Genomic DNA, 18,039 nt, shown 5'->3' on the forward strand with positions numbered 1-18,039 from the left:
AGTGACAGCTAGTAGTTAAGTACGAATAATGTGTTGTGTTTTCAACACGTGGTAATTCAAAAAGGGTTATTTCGATTTAAGTACCGAACTAAAATTAAAATAAATCGGTGACGCTTTTAATAAGTTCCAATGATGTAGGTATAAAAATATTTCTGCAAGTGCTTAAGCCAATTTAATAGGAACTCGATACATAAATAAAAGAAATACACTAAATAACACTCGTATATTTCATTACTTGTGTCTTCGAAAAGCAATTTGATTAGTACAATATTTTCCTTTAAAGACTATTAATTCTGTTCATATAAACTTGTATGATGTTTGTAAGTTAAAACAAATCAGCAAAATAACGTTTTTAATTTTAAAATATCTTGTGAAATTAAAGACTTTAAAAAATCTTCTTTTAGTAATTTTTTTATGAACTCAAAGCTAGTATTTTGCTATGGATGACTTCGCTTAACCCTGGATTACTTCCTACAAATATTTTCATCCTAGTAATGCATGAAATTTGCCTCATGTAATTCACCAGTAAAACTAGTTGCAAAATAACTTTTTCTAATTATATTAACCACAACCACAATAGAACAATGAGTTTGTGATAGTAATCTAATTAACTGTTCTTGCTACAAGCTGAACAGTAGTCGACCAGTCAGAAGTTATCTTGGTGAAATATACCCTCCACAGGGCGAACAACAAAGGTCAGTCCGTAGGGACTGTAATAGCCAAGGGTTCGCATAACAATTAACAACATGTACAGTGTTGTGGACAGACTGCTGTGTGGTTAGATAGACTCTTGTAACGAAAAGTTACGTTATTGTTTATACGGATCCACAATTTATTTGACAAGCACTGTTGGAATAAAATGGTAAAACGTTTAAAGACGTTTGGGAATAATATTACCTTAAAGGACAACAACTACTTTAAGTTTTAAAAATGTTTTATACACTTAAACCTATGTAAGATAATCATCAGATAGCTTAACAGTAGAACTAATTACCATTACCACAAATGAACCGGGTATATGAGAGGCTGTAATTATTGTTAGAAACCGGCTAAACTGTAAGCAAAGACATTCACTTTTGATGGCTCGAAACTGGACTAGATGGTCCTGGTACAAAACCAGCTAATGCTTGTTAAACTGAGCTATAATTTCATTCTACCCTCATTCTTTACTCGCCTTCACCACTATAATATACGGAGCGACTCAGAAAAACAGGGACAATTTTAAAATGTTATTACTCAGCTGTTATAACGGCTGGACAGTTCATCGTTTCCACAAATGAATGTTTATTTGATGCCATTTAGTGTCTATTTACCATGGATCAACAATGGTTACCACAACATCGTCCCTTTGTCATGAAAACATATATACATTCATTTGTCGGTGTCAAAAAATCTAATTTATGCTTTTGGATAGTTTAACAGTAGGTATACCTCGCCTTGATCACTTTTTAAAGTAGGTTATCCTTACCAAAGCGGCAGCTTATTTTAGTCACTATAAATATTACTGATAAATAGACTTTCTCCATTCTACCTTCATTTTACAATTACCTGCATTCATTTTTGTCTTGAAACACCTATAGAGGATGAGTTGTTGCTACCTCAAAAATAATATTGAGATAGTGACACATTCATAGTTTTACCACTGACATAAGTAAAGTTGTCCAAAGAATGGAGTGATTTATAAAGCTGTGTTAAAACGATGACTTACATTATTAGTTCATTTTTCATATAACAATGATATCAAATTAACTTTCATAAACTGGGATTTTATAATTAGATATTAATTTATAGTTTTTAAATTGCTCAAATGTTATTCGGATTAGATGTATAATGTTTATGTATGGTGTGTAACTGATTAAGAAATTATAATCTAAATTAAATGACCCTTTTTTAATGCTTGTTTTATTATTAAATAAAAATCTTGAATGCAGGGCACAAAATATATTTTAGACCTCAATAATTATTAACTTTGTTTACATTATATTTATTTGTGGTGGTGCAAGATCTATTTAATGTTTTAAATCCGTTAGGAACCCCTTTTTAAACATATAAAATCAATTGGTTGACGGAAAATTTCCCAAGAGGAATGGGGATGTTTTAAGTCGGCTCATTTCCCAAAGTTGACCTACGTGAACCCGTCAAATTCTTGAGCATGTAATTTTATTTCTAAAGTAACAGCCAAATTTATATTTGTATTACATTTAAATCACAATTTGAGATCTCTAAAAATATAAAAATTAATAAGTCACAGAAATTCCATCAACGGATTTCGATGATGGTTACTTTATAATTGGTATTTTTTCTTATAAAGCTAAAAAAATTAAATCTTACTTTCCTTGTTTCTTAATTTCCTTTTTAAAGCTAGTACTTTTATTAAGTTATGTATATCAAGTAACAAAACATTTCACACAGTTTAAACAGCTTAAGGTAAGTTTCTGTTGGGTTTTCTTGGCGAGACGAGTTGATTGAATTACGACTTTAATCTCTTTGCCATCTTTAACAAGTTTGAATTTAATCCTTTGCCTAGGTTCGATACTATACTTTTTTTAAAGAACGTGTAAAAAAGTGTCTTGGATTACATTTACTGTGTTACATACCTTTCCTAATGGTGCTTTTATAGACTCGTTGTTTAATTTAACGTTTGTTTTGCAAAGACTTTAACATAAAGGTTATTTTATTAGTTTGGACTAAATCAAACAAATAGTAACGACAGGTAAATAATCGGTACAGTAGTTAAAACACTCAATGTAAAGTTGTCATGTATTTGTGCGTCACATACATGTCCTTAAGTGAAGATATAAACGAATAGAATTTGTGTTTAAGTATGATACTTTAAACCTTATACCAATGGAATACAATAATACTGTACAACTTAGTATTGCTTTAACTAAATGATCATATGTCCATAGAATGCTACATATATCGAAGAAATTACACCACATTAGTTAGGGTAAAGTTTAAATTATTTTAAAAATACCGGTGAAAACAGGAAGTTGGAGTGTAAACATTTAATTTAAATATCATATTTTGTAAACGGTCAAAATTACATGTATATACAATTTTTGAATGGATTAGAAATCATTTACTGTGAAACTATAATTGATCTGAAATTAAATTATGAAATACTGCATATTTTATCGATGGAAGATTATTTATCTTTTGTAAATTTCAAGTTAAATGTCTTTGTAAACACTATTTTACCTTTTGTCACTGGCTATACATCACAAGTTTTGACATCACAAGTGCTACGGCTAAGTTATCTTTATATGAGAGTTATTTCAGTTAAGAAGTGAAATAAAACTGTTTGTTAAATTTTAGTTTTATTTACTGTACCTATTCCCAAACTTAAATATTTTTAATATGCCTCACGTCGAGTTGCAACATTGTTGTAACAGTGGTAACGACGTTACACTATCTGAAACCGTAATTGATGTAAATAAGTCGATCTCGTAAAAAAATATACACAAAAAATATATAGATTTCAAGCAGAATAATGTATATTATATTTTATCAAAATTAAACTCAACACTTGATGAGTAAACCCGTCTTGTAATGTATGGTTTAGTGTACAACAACCCAATTAGTTTGGGTAATTAGCTTTGTGTTTCTCTACGATCGTCTGCATTTGACACACGAATCACAGGAGCTGGGGCTGACTCTTGATCATGCTGAACTGTGTAATTATAAACAGTCTAGTGATATAACTCTTCATCATAAAAAATATGAATCATATTTTAACTATTGCGAATTCGTGAAAAAAGCCTAACACCTCTCGATATTTATAGAGTGTATCAATTATTGGATTTTAATTTGTTATTCCTGTCTTGAAACCTGAGTTGAATTTCCTAATTTCGTATGGTTTTTATTAAAGGAGTTTTTGGTAGAGATAGAGCTATCTTCACCGAAAAGAGCTTTCCATGTGTTTTTTTTTTATTTTCTCCACATGTAGTCCTATGAATTTACGTGGGATAGTCAGTCACCAGGTTTAGAAACGTAAACCATTGGTGTTTGGTGGGTTTTAAGCCTGGACCTAAAAGTCCCTCAATCTAACTAGACCAGTCTTGCTACAGGTTTATGCGTTGCTACACAATGATGTGGTGCAGGTTTTTCTGTGATAAAGTTATTGTAAGCCATAATGATAAATATGGAGCTTCGACATTAATATTCAACAAAATTCGACCCTCTGAATTTTAAGTGCAATTATCCTGTGTATCGTAACAATTAGTTTCCATTCTATGTTAGTATATATATATTTTAACATTTTTTTATGATTTAACTTTTTTAAATTCGAGTTTGCCTGCGAACGTTTTAAAGATATTCAACATTAGGAAGGTAAGATTATCACGTTACATATATTTCGTCACATAAAGATAAAGTCATAATGTAATTACAGAAAATATTATTGTAATATTAAAATTTTTTTAATGGAATAAATTGTTAACTGCTTTTTATTTAAGTTGTAGTTTTTTTTTATATTTCATACTTTCATTACAAGAGATCCCTTTTAGCCTTACTTGGAACCTTTAAACATGTGTTTTATACACATCATAACAATATAGGACGGATCTGCGTATTGAATAGATCATATTGCCCTTAAATTAAAATAATTACTTTAATTCTACAGTTATGCGTCTGTAGAACAAGTTTTGTGTTTTGTGTCAAACGAGATATTTTAAATGTAATTTTTTACATTAAAGATTTACCCAAACTTAAATTTGGTTGGTAGACATTCTATTGATACAGCATTTTATCATTTAAATTAGCTTGATTGTAGTAATAGTCAGTTTTCCACTTACCCCTAACCTAAAACCTGTTCTTCCACGAATATTTTTTTATACCAACCCGATCCAAATGAATATTCACATCAATATTAATTTAATTAAACTTAAGATCCAATTAATCAATTCTGAAACCAATGACTTGTATCACTAGCTCGACGGGAAGCCCAAGTTCAAACGGCCGAAAGTCTAATTAAACTTTCTCTTCAAAGTTATGTTGCTTGGAAGGCAAGTCCTGGGCGTGACAGATGTGGTTAGAATATGGGAGAAACCGACGATTAATGGTAGAGCGTAAGTTGACATTGGGTAACACGAATACTGTCATAAACAAAGCAGCAAGCATGTGATCTTGTAGACAGTGGAGTATTGTGGGTTCAAACTCTGGTATTGTATTCGAAAAAGTAGTAAACCTTTCACTGAATCAAGCAACTGAATAAACAAATTTTTTTATCTGCCGTTCTACAGTAGATAGTTATACAAAAATTTGGGTGGAAAATTTACCGTTGTTACAAATACTTTAACTGATGTACTTACATAAGTAGATTATAAAATACATAATTAATTTAATGTATCATTAGAATTGGTTGTTCTTTTAATTTAAGATTTATTGTAGGTAGAATGGAATTTAAATGGAAATGTGGTATTTTAGTGTAGCATTCACACATAAAAAAATCAATATAACCCTGCAAAATCCATTTAAAAGTATTGGGTTTTTCTATCAATATAACGACCAGCTTATTTAATTTGGAAACATGGAAAATGTATGGAGAACAAAAATATTGATAGTTTTTTCTACATTGGAGTACGTCGTACATCCTAGCTGGTTAAAAAAACGTAAGTAAATCTTGAAATATCGCGTGAAAACTGACTTCGAGTTGTCATTCATTTATTTATGCTTTTGCTAGTCATTAAATTATGTTTTTTTATATCATTAAACTTACTGTTACAGTCCTTCCAGTATTCTTCTTAAGTAGTAAGACGTAACGTTGATGCATGATTGTTCTATCTAGTATCTATTTAAGCTATAAAACATCCTCATTGAACTATTCCATGGTGGAAGCGGTTAAGGTTCCAATTCTGTAACAATTCAAATTGCATGTTTCTGCGTTTAGTAAAATGTAAAGATCTGAAATACATGGACTCTATGATGAATCCACATTTTTTTTATTTGCCAATAGCCATTACAAGCTAAGTCCAAACAGAAAACTACTCGACAACCGAACTAATTAATATGCGTAATCATAACAAAAACTCAAATAATTGTAATTTTTTATATTGATTATATTTTGACGTAATTGTGTGATGTAGTGTTGTGTTATAAGCTATTTTAGGCACTATTATAACATATCAGCCTTAACTTCAGTTATTAGTGTGGTTGTCAGCCGTGGAGAATAATAAGTTTCAATTTTCATGTGACAATACAACGGCGTGTTGTAGGCTTACGCAGAGGGAGAAATGTGTTTCATAATTTGAAAATATGGAAGTCGTGTTGCTGTTTATTAGTACAGGTCAATCCCCCTAAAAGGAGTCATTAATATTATTTGGTTCCACTTAGTGATGCGCGATTGCGAGATGTTCCGGTTTTCGAATGGTTGCGTTTCGAATGAATTTCATTTTCGGAATGTTCCGTTTCGAATGTTTCCGATTATGCATTCGAATGAATTCATTCGAAATAATCCATTCGTTTTCGTGAGCGCGGCTGTAAATCAGTAATAACATCTGTTTATCCTGTTCCAACACGATATTTTACAGGCATCGTTGTTATTGGTTCCTCCAGTCAGTCGGCGTCAATGTCCTGTATTAAATGGTAAAGTTAGTGTCGCCTAGGTTATGAGCAGTGCAGTTTTTGTATAATAGTACTAAAATTTATTTGTAAACTCTTAATTTCGTTTATGTGTTAAATAAATATATGTATATAAGAAAAGTGCATTGTTTACTTTTATTGATTTCCCATAACGATATATGTAAAATTAAATAATTATTGTCATTGACCATTTCGAATGCACATTTCGAATGCAGAATAACCATTCGTAAACATTTCGAATGGATAAAACAATCGAAACGTTTCGAATGGTACATCTCGCAATCGCGCATCTTCCACTAAGTATTATTTGGAGCCAATATCTAACAATTATTTCACAAATGTAGAAACATCTTGTCAATTCAAAGAAAATAACCGTTAAATTTAAGGTTTTTTTTTTGAGAAAATAATTTAAATTTCTTAAAAACAGACTGGGTCAAGAATTTGATTCCAAAAAAACAAATTCTACTTTATGGAAATATTGCAGTAAAATATTAAATAGTTTTCAGTGAAATTCTTTTAGTGATTTCTCAATCTGATATCGAATGAAGAGATAGAGTACATTTTTATTTTAAATATGTATGAGGTAAAAATTCTAATAATATGAAATTTCCCATCGTGTTTTTGATAACTCAACGAGATGAATGGACTTACAAAGTAAGCAAAAGCCCAAGTAATATTGGTTCATCCTCTTTGCTAACGTCTTATTCATAGCTTACAGACCTAACCTCTTGGGTAGACATCCTTAGCTTAGCCATCGAAATGAGATTAACCGTAAAATTTGATTTGATATTGACAATTTATTAATCTACACAACTCTGGGAAAGTTCTAAATAAGGTTGTCTATGAGTATTTATCAAACGTTACTTGTGATTCCTATAATTTGTTGTTAACGTTATCCAGCAATTAAGAGGATGCAACCGTTTAATTGGTGCGTTTAAATTTAGATTCCATTTTACTCGCATATTATGTTAGAGTGTATATGAGAATAAAATGTTTAAATAAAACCTAAGGCGGCAATTCTTTGATCAATATGTAAAACACTTTACTCTAAGAGCTAAATTTTAGGCGTCGATCCGGTCAATCCCTGTCTCTTTTGTGTTATTACTCTCTATTGAATCATATTATACTGTAGACCTCGGACTTAAAACTACCCCCCCCCCACACGGACTCCGTAGCTTAAAACTCCGCAATTCGCACCTACAAGGTTGCTATTTAATCATAACCAAATCAAACCAATATTTAAACGTACCTACCCTAATCTGAAAACTTAAACCAAATTTCCATCAGCGGGTTTGTTAAATTTACTTCTGCACTTAAGTTTAAGAAATAATTCTAATAAGTACTAATGCCAAGAAATAATTCGGATTTCAAACAGTACAAACAGTATTTTGTGTTATTAGTGACCAAAATAACACATATCCAACATCTAGGCTTACACATCCTTATCCTAATCAGCTAATAAAAACATTTTTCCATTCCATGGAAATGTAAAAAAAAAAAAAAAAAGAAACATGGATTATTTCACTGAAATATTACCAGTCAAATAAATCAAATGTGAAGGTTTTCTGAATATTAAAAGATATAATTATAATCAGAATTATGAGGCAATATATTGCATTTCACAATATTTACAATAGTTAACTAGTTATGAAGAAAAGGACCAATTTCACAACTCAACACGAAGAATATACACAGTAAACAAGACTGCAACAGATAAACGATTGAAATATTGATTCTTATAATATTCGACGTTTTATGAATTTTCGAACGCTTAAATACAGAAAAACCCGATCAATTTGAGATATGAGTAAATAAAAAATAATAATGTATTATTACACTTACCTTCAGAAAGTTTCTCCAATGTCGAGACGCATCCTCGAAGTGAGGAAAGAAGAGAAAAGAAGACAACCAACACCGATGTGGCAGCCGCCATCTTGAAACCGACCACGAACTCACTCACAGACCGACATTCTGTAAACAAAAAACACATCAATAATAATGATGTAGATGAGGTTGTACCCATGAATACACTGGTGTACAATTCAGAAGCTACCATTAAAAAAGGATATTAGAATACAATTAAAGAACTTGAGTTATTTTCTATAGAAATGAAAAAAGAAACAGATAAAAACATATTCTACGTTGAATTTTAATTCTTAGAACTTCTTTGTAGACAACGTTTGAAGTAATCGATAAATTATTGTTAAGGCTGTGGGCTATTAGCTAATAATAATAGTAATAGTAATAGTAAAGAATAGTGCACGCCGATTCAGATTTAAAATCTAAGATTTTTGGCGCGAGTCTAACCAAGGCCCCACCTCTGGGTCAGATATGTTGTCTCTCTATTCTTTTAAAATAACTTAAACTAAACTTTAATGGGTTTGGACCGCTTTCCCTTAAAAGTGTTTGACTTCATACTTCATTACAAAAATGCCACTGGCGTAAATACGAGCAAAAAAATAAAAATAAAAATAATTCCTTGATATTAACAGGCTAACGCAGTCAATACAGTTTTTAATTTTACTCCACTCTTTTATTTTTAGCCAACGCAAGGTAGTGTATAGATGTTGAAATATATTCGCATCACATTGTTATATAATAATAACTACTCCCTGAACAAGAAGAGCAGCTCATAACTGTCTTTGTTCTCCAGTATTTATTTGAGTGCTGTTGATTTTCTACAGGAAGTCAAGTACTTATTTATCAAGTTCCAAATACATAGCAGCTCTTGAAAGCTCGGACCGGACACTTTTGTTAAGTGCTTTCGAGTATAAATCTCAAACTCAGTGTTTTGTGTAGAATATCTCCGTTGCTCGCTTTTGTTCTAAGTACACATGTTCTATAGACATACGTCCAATTAGCTCTTTTAAAATATCACTTCATAGTTTAAAACTTGTGTACACATTTGAATTGTTCGAAAGGTACAATTGATTATGTATTGTAAAAAAATAAGATAAATACAAATTACATGTTTATGTTTGGTGTGGATATGGACGATATTATTCTGATTGTCTAACATATCTTGTGAATAATAATTTAGTAATTTTATCCATAAGTTAGGACAACGCTCCAAACAGAATATTAGTACATGGATTTACCTAAAATACCTAACAATGATGGCTGCGTTTCAATTTATTCATGTCATATTTTTAAATGCAAGTATATTTTTAGTGAGTCGGTGGCTCAGTCGGTAGCGTCGCGGACTTCGGTCCCAAGGCAGCGATGTCGTGGGTTCGGATCCTGGCCACTGCCGATAACATTTTATCAGTACAGTTCACCTTTGTACTGTACCGGCTCACTCCTTGCTTTGCTGTTAACGATCCACGCACGGGCGCTTAGTCTATGTGGACGGGCAAATGCAAGGTTAAAAGAGGCCGCCAACCTCTTTTTTTTAAAAAAAAAAAGAAAAAAAAAGAAATTACTTTGTTGACAGGAATTAGTTTTCAGATACATTTTTATCTTATCTCATTCACTTTTATATCCATGTAATGTTTTATTATTAACCTGCTTAAGAAAAGGTCGTTATGTACCAATCTATGTTATACAAACATAATGATTATTTACTTGAGTAATTTAATGATAAATAAATTTTTTTCTGTGGGAAAACTTAATTAGGTATGTTTTTATACTAACTTTTCAGCTAAGTTAATTTTACATCAAAAGAAGACTATGCTGTACAAATTATGACTGTCAATTAATAATTTTCTTACTGTAAATAAAATATACACGTCAAAACAACATACGAAAAATAACCAATTTAAAACAAACTAATCGTGTAACTGATAAATACTATGATTTATGCTAATCCTTAAAACTATAATCGGTTCTTAGAGTAAAATAGACGTAGAAAGGAAGACAATTACGTATTTAGAATAGTTAAGACAATTTCAAAGTTCCAAGCCGTTTTGAAACTCAACTTTGCTCTTTGCCCCAGTAGTTTCAGCTAATGGCTTCACGTCAGTAGAATTAGGGTGGCTTTGTCGCTTAGGCACTTCATAAACTTTCTTAAATCTTTAATAGACTTATTCACATCATCAAATCTCTAGAGAGCTTGGTTTTAATTTTTGATGATACTTCTCAGAAAGTTGACGTTAAACTTTCGGGGAATCATTATAATTTCAAATGAAAAGTCGCAATATCATTTGATACTAAAATATTTTATCACTTTACTAACACATTTTGAATGTGCCTCGTTAAGTGTAAATTGTTGTTAATATCAAGGAAAATATATTTTTCCCACGAGAGTATCTTATACATCTGAATTTTTCCTTGTAGTGCGACCCGGATTTCGCTTCTATAAAGCTAATCCTCTATCTAATCATATTTATCAGAGCCCTAATCATATCACTGTTGACAGGTGCGTTCCACGACGACCGGTGCGATCACGATCAGCCATTGGCCGTTTTTGCGTTTTTCAGTGCAAAAAAATAGGCCAAGCCTGGTTACGTCTTGTACCGTGTTTTCGTGTTCCATTATCTTTTATTTGTAGGAAAATAATTGGATAACATCAAAACGTGAATAATAAAGAAATCTCCGTGGATATACTTATGGTTTGACAGAGGTCGAGACCCGAGCCATCCACTACAAAAGATGAGTCAGAACTGTAAAGGAAGATGTTTTACGTATTTAAAACAGCTCTGGGAAACACTTACAACAAAAACCATTTTCACCTGCAAATGTTCAATTAGCATAATACCAAATTGTATACTAGAATTCATTTTATACAAAATATTGATCTTAATCTGGTTAATCAATCAAGCTCTAACAAACCGTGTATTACATTATTCATAAGATTGGTTTCAGCATTAGTAATACATGATAATTAATTCAGAAAACTTGTGAATTACTTTGAATTAAGTGAATGATTCAGAGTAGGAGTGTACAATAACATCCGGGCCTAAAGTGATTATAGATGATTATATGTGTGATTATAGAGAATGGAAATATTATTTACCGAAAGTGATTGAGATAAAGGAGAATGATAAAAGGTGTGATGATAAATAGTTCAAAGGACCAGAGTGGTAATATGTAGAGAGCTGGAAATATTGAAATCTAAAATATGAGAGAGAGGAAAAATGAACATACTTATTAAATTGGGTTACAAGAGTACAGTAAGCATAAAATACTCCCTTAGTAAATATATCATCCTTATAGAACAGCTGAAGCCAATTTTATTGTTAGTTCTGTACGGTGCACTGTAGAGGTCGTGTTTTGTTTAAAATTTGTTTCTTGTTATTTCAGTCATTTAAAACCTCGTTTAACCAAATAATACGATCTAATCATAAAATATAATTCGTCCCCTAGTTATTATATAAACAAACAGTACAGCACAAATCAATAAATTAACCCTAAAGTAATATAAACAAAATGTTGTCAACACTAGCGCCCTGTGTCACCGTACATGAACTATAAACGAAAAACTAGCTTGCAAATTTACAATTGGATGAGAAGTCCATTTGTGTCGGTTAGTCTATGCTAAAATTCCTTGTAATAAAAGAGGACTGGAATTCTTTAGAACGTCGATCAATAGCCCTAAAATCTACAAAATGATTAAGACAAAACTTTGTATAACAAATGATATTTGTATGTACATTGTGATTGATGTTAGAGCGTAGATACGTATTTTTTACGTATCTTCCTTCAAACAAGTTGAATCACCAAGTATGATAAATCCGTACCTAATTGGATGAATTGTTGATCAAACTATCTATTTCTAGCACTTAGTTGACATTTCTGTAATATTTTCTTAGTTATTTTTTTATCTAGATGGTTTACTGACTATAACTTCTTGGTTTTTATTAAATCTGCAACTTAGCATCGACTTAATCACATTCTATTGACTAATATTAAATTCTACTAGTAGTCATATAAATGTTTGCAGTATAAGTGTAAATATGTAAAAAATTAAATTACGTTTTTTTATTATATCAGTAAACGTTGAGACTATATATCATGGCAGATTCATTTAACCTTGAACTTAATTATATCGAGTATATTTTCTAAAATTTCATTTGGATTTCCTTACAAATACACCAAGAATAGTCAAATTATATGTAGAAAGGCACAAAGTGAATATGATCGATCGGAAGTAAGAAATATCGAACAGATAAAGTACAACCAATTATGATCAGAACGGAAGTGATTACGAAGGTGAATTACTCCTCGCAGAAGCAAAAAGGGAAACAATTAATTTGCTGCGATAGCCGGGCGTGTTTTACTGGCGGTCAGCTGGATTGGACGATCGTGGCGATTTCTAATGAAGCCAATTACCCGTTCTAAATTGCGGACCACTTAAATGTCTGGAAGACAGTTTATACAGGTATGGATACAAACGTTTCTAAGCTTTAAACAATTATTTATTGCCTATCGTTTTCTTTATAAATTTTAGAACTCCAACAATTAAGTTCTCATAGACTTTTATTGTTAGTAGAAAAATACTAATCTATTTAGCAGCGACACTTCAACCTATTGCTTTGAAAAGTTATTTGGGAAATTTGTTAACATCGTAGTTTATGAACTAAAGTTTATGAACTATTTATGATATACAGGGTGAATAAAAAGTCAAGACCCCCCCCCCTCTAATATTTTCCCAAGTAAATATACAGAGATATCCTTTTGGTGGTCGAGCAATCTTAGCAGGAAGTTTCATTTTGTCATTTTGAAATTTTTGAGTGTCCCCCCAAAAGGGGGGATTTGGGGGGCAACTCAAATATTTTAAATGTAAACCCCCTTCAAGTGACACCTCATTTTGAAGTGTTTACAAAAACTTAAAGAATGGTGAAAAGTAGAGGTCGCTATCTCTTCTCTATCCAAAATGGTAGCCTGTCAAATGTTGTGGAAAATCAATGGTAAAATGGTTAATATTGGCTGTCATTTTGGATAGAGAAGAGATAGCGAGCTCTGGTTTTCACCATTCTTTAAGTTTGTTTAAACACTTCAAAATGAGGTATCACTTGATAGGGGTTTCTATTGAATCACTTTTAGTTGTCCCCCGAATCCCCCCATTTGGGGGACACTCAAAAAGTTTAAATGTGAATCCCCTTCAAGTGACACCTCATTTTGAAGTGTTTACAAAAACTTAAGGAATGGTGAAAACCAGAGCTCGCTATCTCTTCTCTATCCAAAATGGCAGCCAATATTGACAATTTTACCGTTGATTTTCCACAACATTTTACGGGCTACCATTTTGGATAGAGAAGAGATAGCGACCTCTACTTTTCACCATTCTTTAAGTTTTTGTAAACACTTCAAAATGAGGTGTCATTTGAATGGGGTTTACGTTTAAAATATTTGAGTTGACCCCCAAATCCCCCCTTTTGGGGGGGCACTCAAAAATTTCAAAATGATAAAATGAAACTTACTGCTAATATTGCTCGACCACCAAAAAGATATCTCTGTATATTTACTTGGAAAAATATTAGAGGGGGGGTCTTGACGTTTTATTCACCCTGTAGATGGACGTTTCAGATACTTACAATTATCTGTTATTAAAGATCAGTCTGGACTACTTAAATACATTTATTTTTAGTAAAATTTCTTTTCGGCAGCCTAATTATCTCCTCTGACCGTAAAAAAATATGGTAGCTATGCCAACTTGTCTTGCTGCTATCAATAGAACAATAGTTATAAGAGAGTTCAAATACTTTTTTTACTAATCATGTAGCTTCTTTCATTTTTCATATTTCTAGTTTTCGACTTTATACTGAATTCCAAATTTTCTTTTAGTCAAAATGTTGGCCGATTATATGGTGTTCTTTTAGCGAATTTCCCATATAGGGAATACGCTATTACCGTAGGTCTCATGGTAAGACCTAGACCCGGGACCGATTTTCTTTTTCGTTTTGAGGTCCCCAGAGGCCAAAAACACCATCCGTTCAAATTCATATATATATATATATATATTTATATATATATATTTATATCTAATATATAAAATTCTCGTGTCACAGTGTTTGTCTGCAAACCCCTCCGGAACGACTTCACCGATCGTTATGAAATTTGGTGTGTAAATTCTGTAGGCATGCGAATCGGACGTAAACTATTTCCCGTTTCGAAATTCTTAAAAGGGCTCCGCCCCAGTGGCTCTGGAGTTTCCCATGTTAACCTTATGAGAAATGGAATTAATGAATCTTAACAGCTGTATCAATTAAACAAGTTGGTTCTGTTCTATGATGTTCAATAGCATTAAAGTTACAAGGATTACCAACAGGGTGCAGCACTATTATTTCTTTTACATTTATGACAACAGCTAATTTGCAACCAAAAGGTGAGTGAGCGTAGCGAACGAACTTCAACCTGGAGACGAGCGAGCGTAGCGAACGAGCTAACCTGTAGGCAAGTGAGCGCAGCGAACGAGCTCCAACCTAAAGGTGAGTGAGCGTAGCGAACGAGCTCCAACCCAAAGGTGAGTGAGCGTAGCAAACGAACTTCAACCAGGGCGTGATTGAGCGATGCGAACGAGATCATCTTGAAAATTAAACGTAACGGTACTTTCTTTCCATCGGTCTGTCTTAGGGGAAACCTATAACTTAGGCGATACGAAGTTCGCCGGGTCAGCTAGTATATATATATATATATTTATATATGTGTCCGTTAGCGCGATAACTCGAGCAAAATTGATCCGATTTTGATGAAATTTGGTACAAACGTGTAAACCTACATTTATCCGAACGAGTTCGCGAACCAGCATAATCGGACCATGGGATCAGGGGTTTATGGGGGGTTTTATGGGGTAAAAATGGGTTTTTCTCATTTTTGACCCTAAAAACTTAAAACTTCTAAATTTCTCTCTAGACCAATTTGAAGAGCTTAAAAAAACAAATAATTTGGTATATTGAAGTGTTTTTGAATGTTCATTGACTACGGAGAAAATTTAAAATTCCCATGTTATTCTTATGGAGAATAAATAAACTGTTCTAGTTTGCTTGTTTGTGGATATATTTTAATCAAATTTGGCAATTTGGTTTATTTCATACTAAGCTATCAATATTTCAATTGAAAAAAAAAACACATCTCAACATCTTCCCTGTAGCAGCAAACCTAACTACTCACTAAAATTAATGTTATTTAAATAGGAAATAAATCTGAAAATTTATAGGGAATATTTTAGTAGAAATCAAGCCGGGTAAATGGAAATTCGCTTAGTATGCAGGTTTGCTGCGACGGGGGTATTTTACTTTAAATTCTGTCGCCAAACTTTATTAGTCCATTTTGGGAAAGACAGTAAGCCAGTCATGAATGAGGTGATAACAATTCTGAAGACTGGTCTCGAACTAGTCAGGTTTGACTTATCATCCCATCTCATTAACATTGAGCCAAGGTTTACAGTAAAGTAACAAATCCGCCGTGCTCACAACTAGTGTATATATCTTAACCTACAAGAATAATTAAAAACTAAATTATTAAAATCAGATGATTTTAATCAAAGCAATAGCTATTTTTAGTGTATGGTACACACTATACAGTAATTCTTAAATATTTAGGCCTTTTCAAGTCACGACCATCACTAAATGTAGTTTCACAGCTGTTTATTTATGAACCAGCCCCAAATCAACGATCCCTCTCCCGCCAAAAGTGATGTCCCACACAAGACTAAGTGAGCAATAACGCGGGAACGTGGCTTCTTAACGGTCGCCCCTTTATCACCATGAGCACCTCGGTCTGTGAGGTGCGGCGCCTCTAAATCATACCGATGCACCGATAAATTTCAATTTCCAACAAAGGAATTCGCCATGCTTTTATTTAGGGGAGAAATGAGTATTTATGCCTTACGATATATGTGTGTGGTATACGATGTTTGGAAGGCGAGAGAGTCGTATTTGTGTGACATTGGTTACTCTTGAGGGTGTTTTATGTGGGAGGTTTTAATATACTGAACATAAACTATATTGGTGTTTTTTTAATCTAAGTTTTAAATATGGGATAGTATAATTGAAATGATTAGGGAGGAAAGAATAAGATATTTGAAAATAGAGTTTAGAATCAGGCTTGAGTAGTACCAAATGATAAATATTTGAGAAAAGATTTTACCTTTAAATATAGTCTTCTTCGTATAAATCTTGAGTTGTCTTGAGGTTTAAAATTTAAATTCATTAAGAACAATTAGAGTGAAAAGAGAGGATAACTTTGTTGAATACACTAAAAATAACTAAGAGCAAATTAATTGAGTACATCAAAGTTTTACATTTCCTTCATGAACACACAACATAAAACAAAAACAACAATATCCACAAAAAAGCACAAGTTAATATTTAAAACCTTATTAATAATTTCCTCGATGGACATAAAAAAATAAAATAAATTACTCCCCATTAATAATTTTTGCTTTTGATGTTACTCTGAAGACTAATTTTTACGTGATAATTAAATAAAGAATAAAAAAAACAGGTATATCAATATCTCATTACATAAAAAAACACAAAAAATAATTCTCCTCTTGAAACCCGAAAAACATCTCTAATATGCCACAAAAAAGTTTCTTTCGCGCAAGATACAGAATGTCACGGTGGTGGCGCCCTTCCCTTTCAATCACATTATTTGTTGTGAGGGTCATTTCTATGAGAAGGGTGGCCTCCCTTGCCCTTTGGCTAAATGTCGATAAGCGTATATCAAAAGCCGGGTCGAATCAGGGTAAACGTTTTAGCCCCGGGAGGTTATTCCTGGTTATCGGTAAAGACTTAAACAGGCAAAAAACCAATATTGACGTATTCATGCTTTTATTTAAGATGTAAAAATTGATTTTTGAAGAATTTTATATCAGTAGGGGATTATTTTCTGAATAAAACTTTGAAACTACTTTTATCGTCCTATACAACATTATGTATGTCCTCATAGCCATATGGATCAAAAAATTTTCCGCTTATTATAGATTAATTTAAAACTTGGAAGCTAAAAATGTTAATTTTGTTTTAGTAAAACGAAACAATTATTGTGTAGCAAATAAGTTTTAAACAGGTGTCAGCATTTATACTTACAATGCTGTCTTTTGACGCAGTACTTAGATATTTTAGTTTTTCCAAGCTACAGTGTAATCTTCAGTAGACCTTATTTTAAAAAAATATAAACGAAATGAACCAAATTTACATCTTAGGTTTTTTTTTCTTAAATGTAATTTTTGAATAGTATTTTTCATATTTGAAGTTCTTTAAACCTACTGATTGCTTAAACATTGTAATAATAAAATTTACTTAACTCCTAGTTTACTGTCTAACTTAACTAGATAAAATATTCATATGCAAGAAGCAGATTAAGACACACTTGAAAACCACGTAACACTATTAAATTTTATGACTCCTTGCTTGCAGTTGTTAAATTTTACGAAGTTAAATGACTTAAAAAGGCATAAATGTCAAACACATCAAACCTTTACTAAAACATTTTAAAATCTTTTTTATGTTCCTTAAGTATATTCAAATTTGTGTATGCTAACTTTAAAATTGTACTCATTAATATCATTGA

This window comes from Macrosteles quadrilineatus, unplaced genomic scaffold (genome assembly GCF_028750875.1).
Source record: "Macrosteles quadrilineatus isolate MER2022 unplaced genomic scaffold, UCM_ALF_1.0 Scaffold_9__3_contigs__length_116548681, whole genome shotgun sequence".
In the NCBI taxonomy this organism is placed as follows: Eukaryota; Metazoa; Arthropoda; class Insecta; order Hemiptera; family Cicadellidae; genus Macrosteles; species Macrosteles quadrilineatus.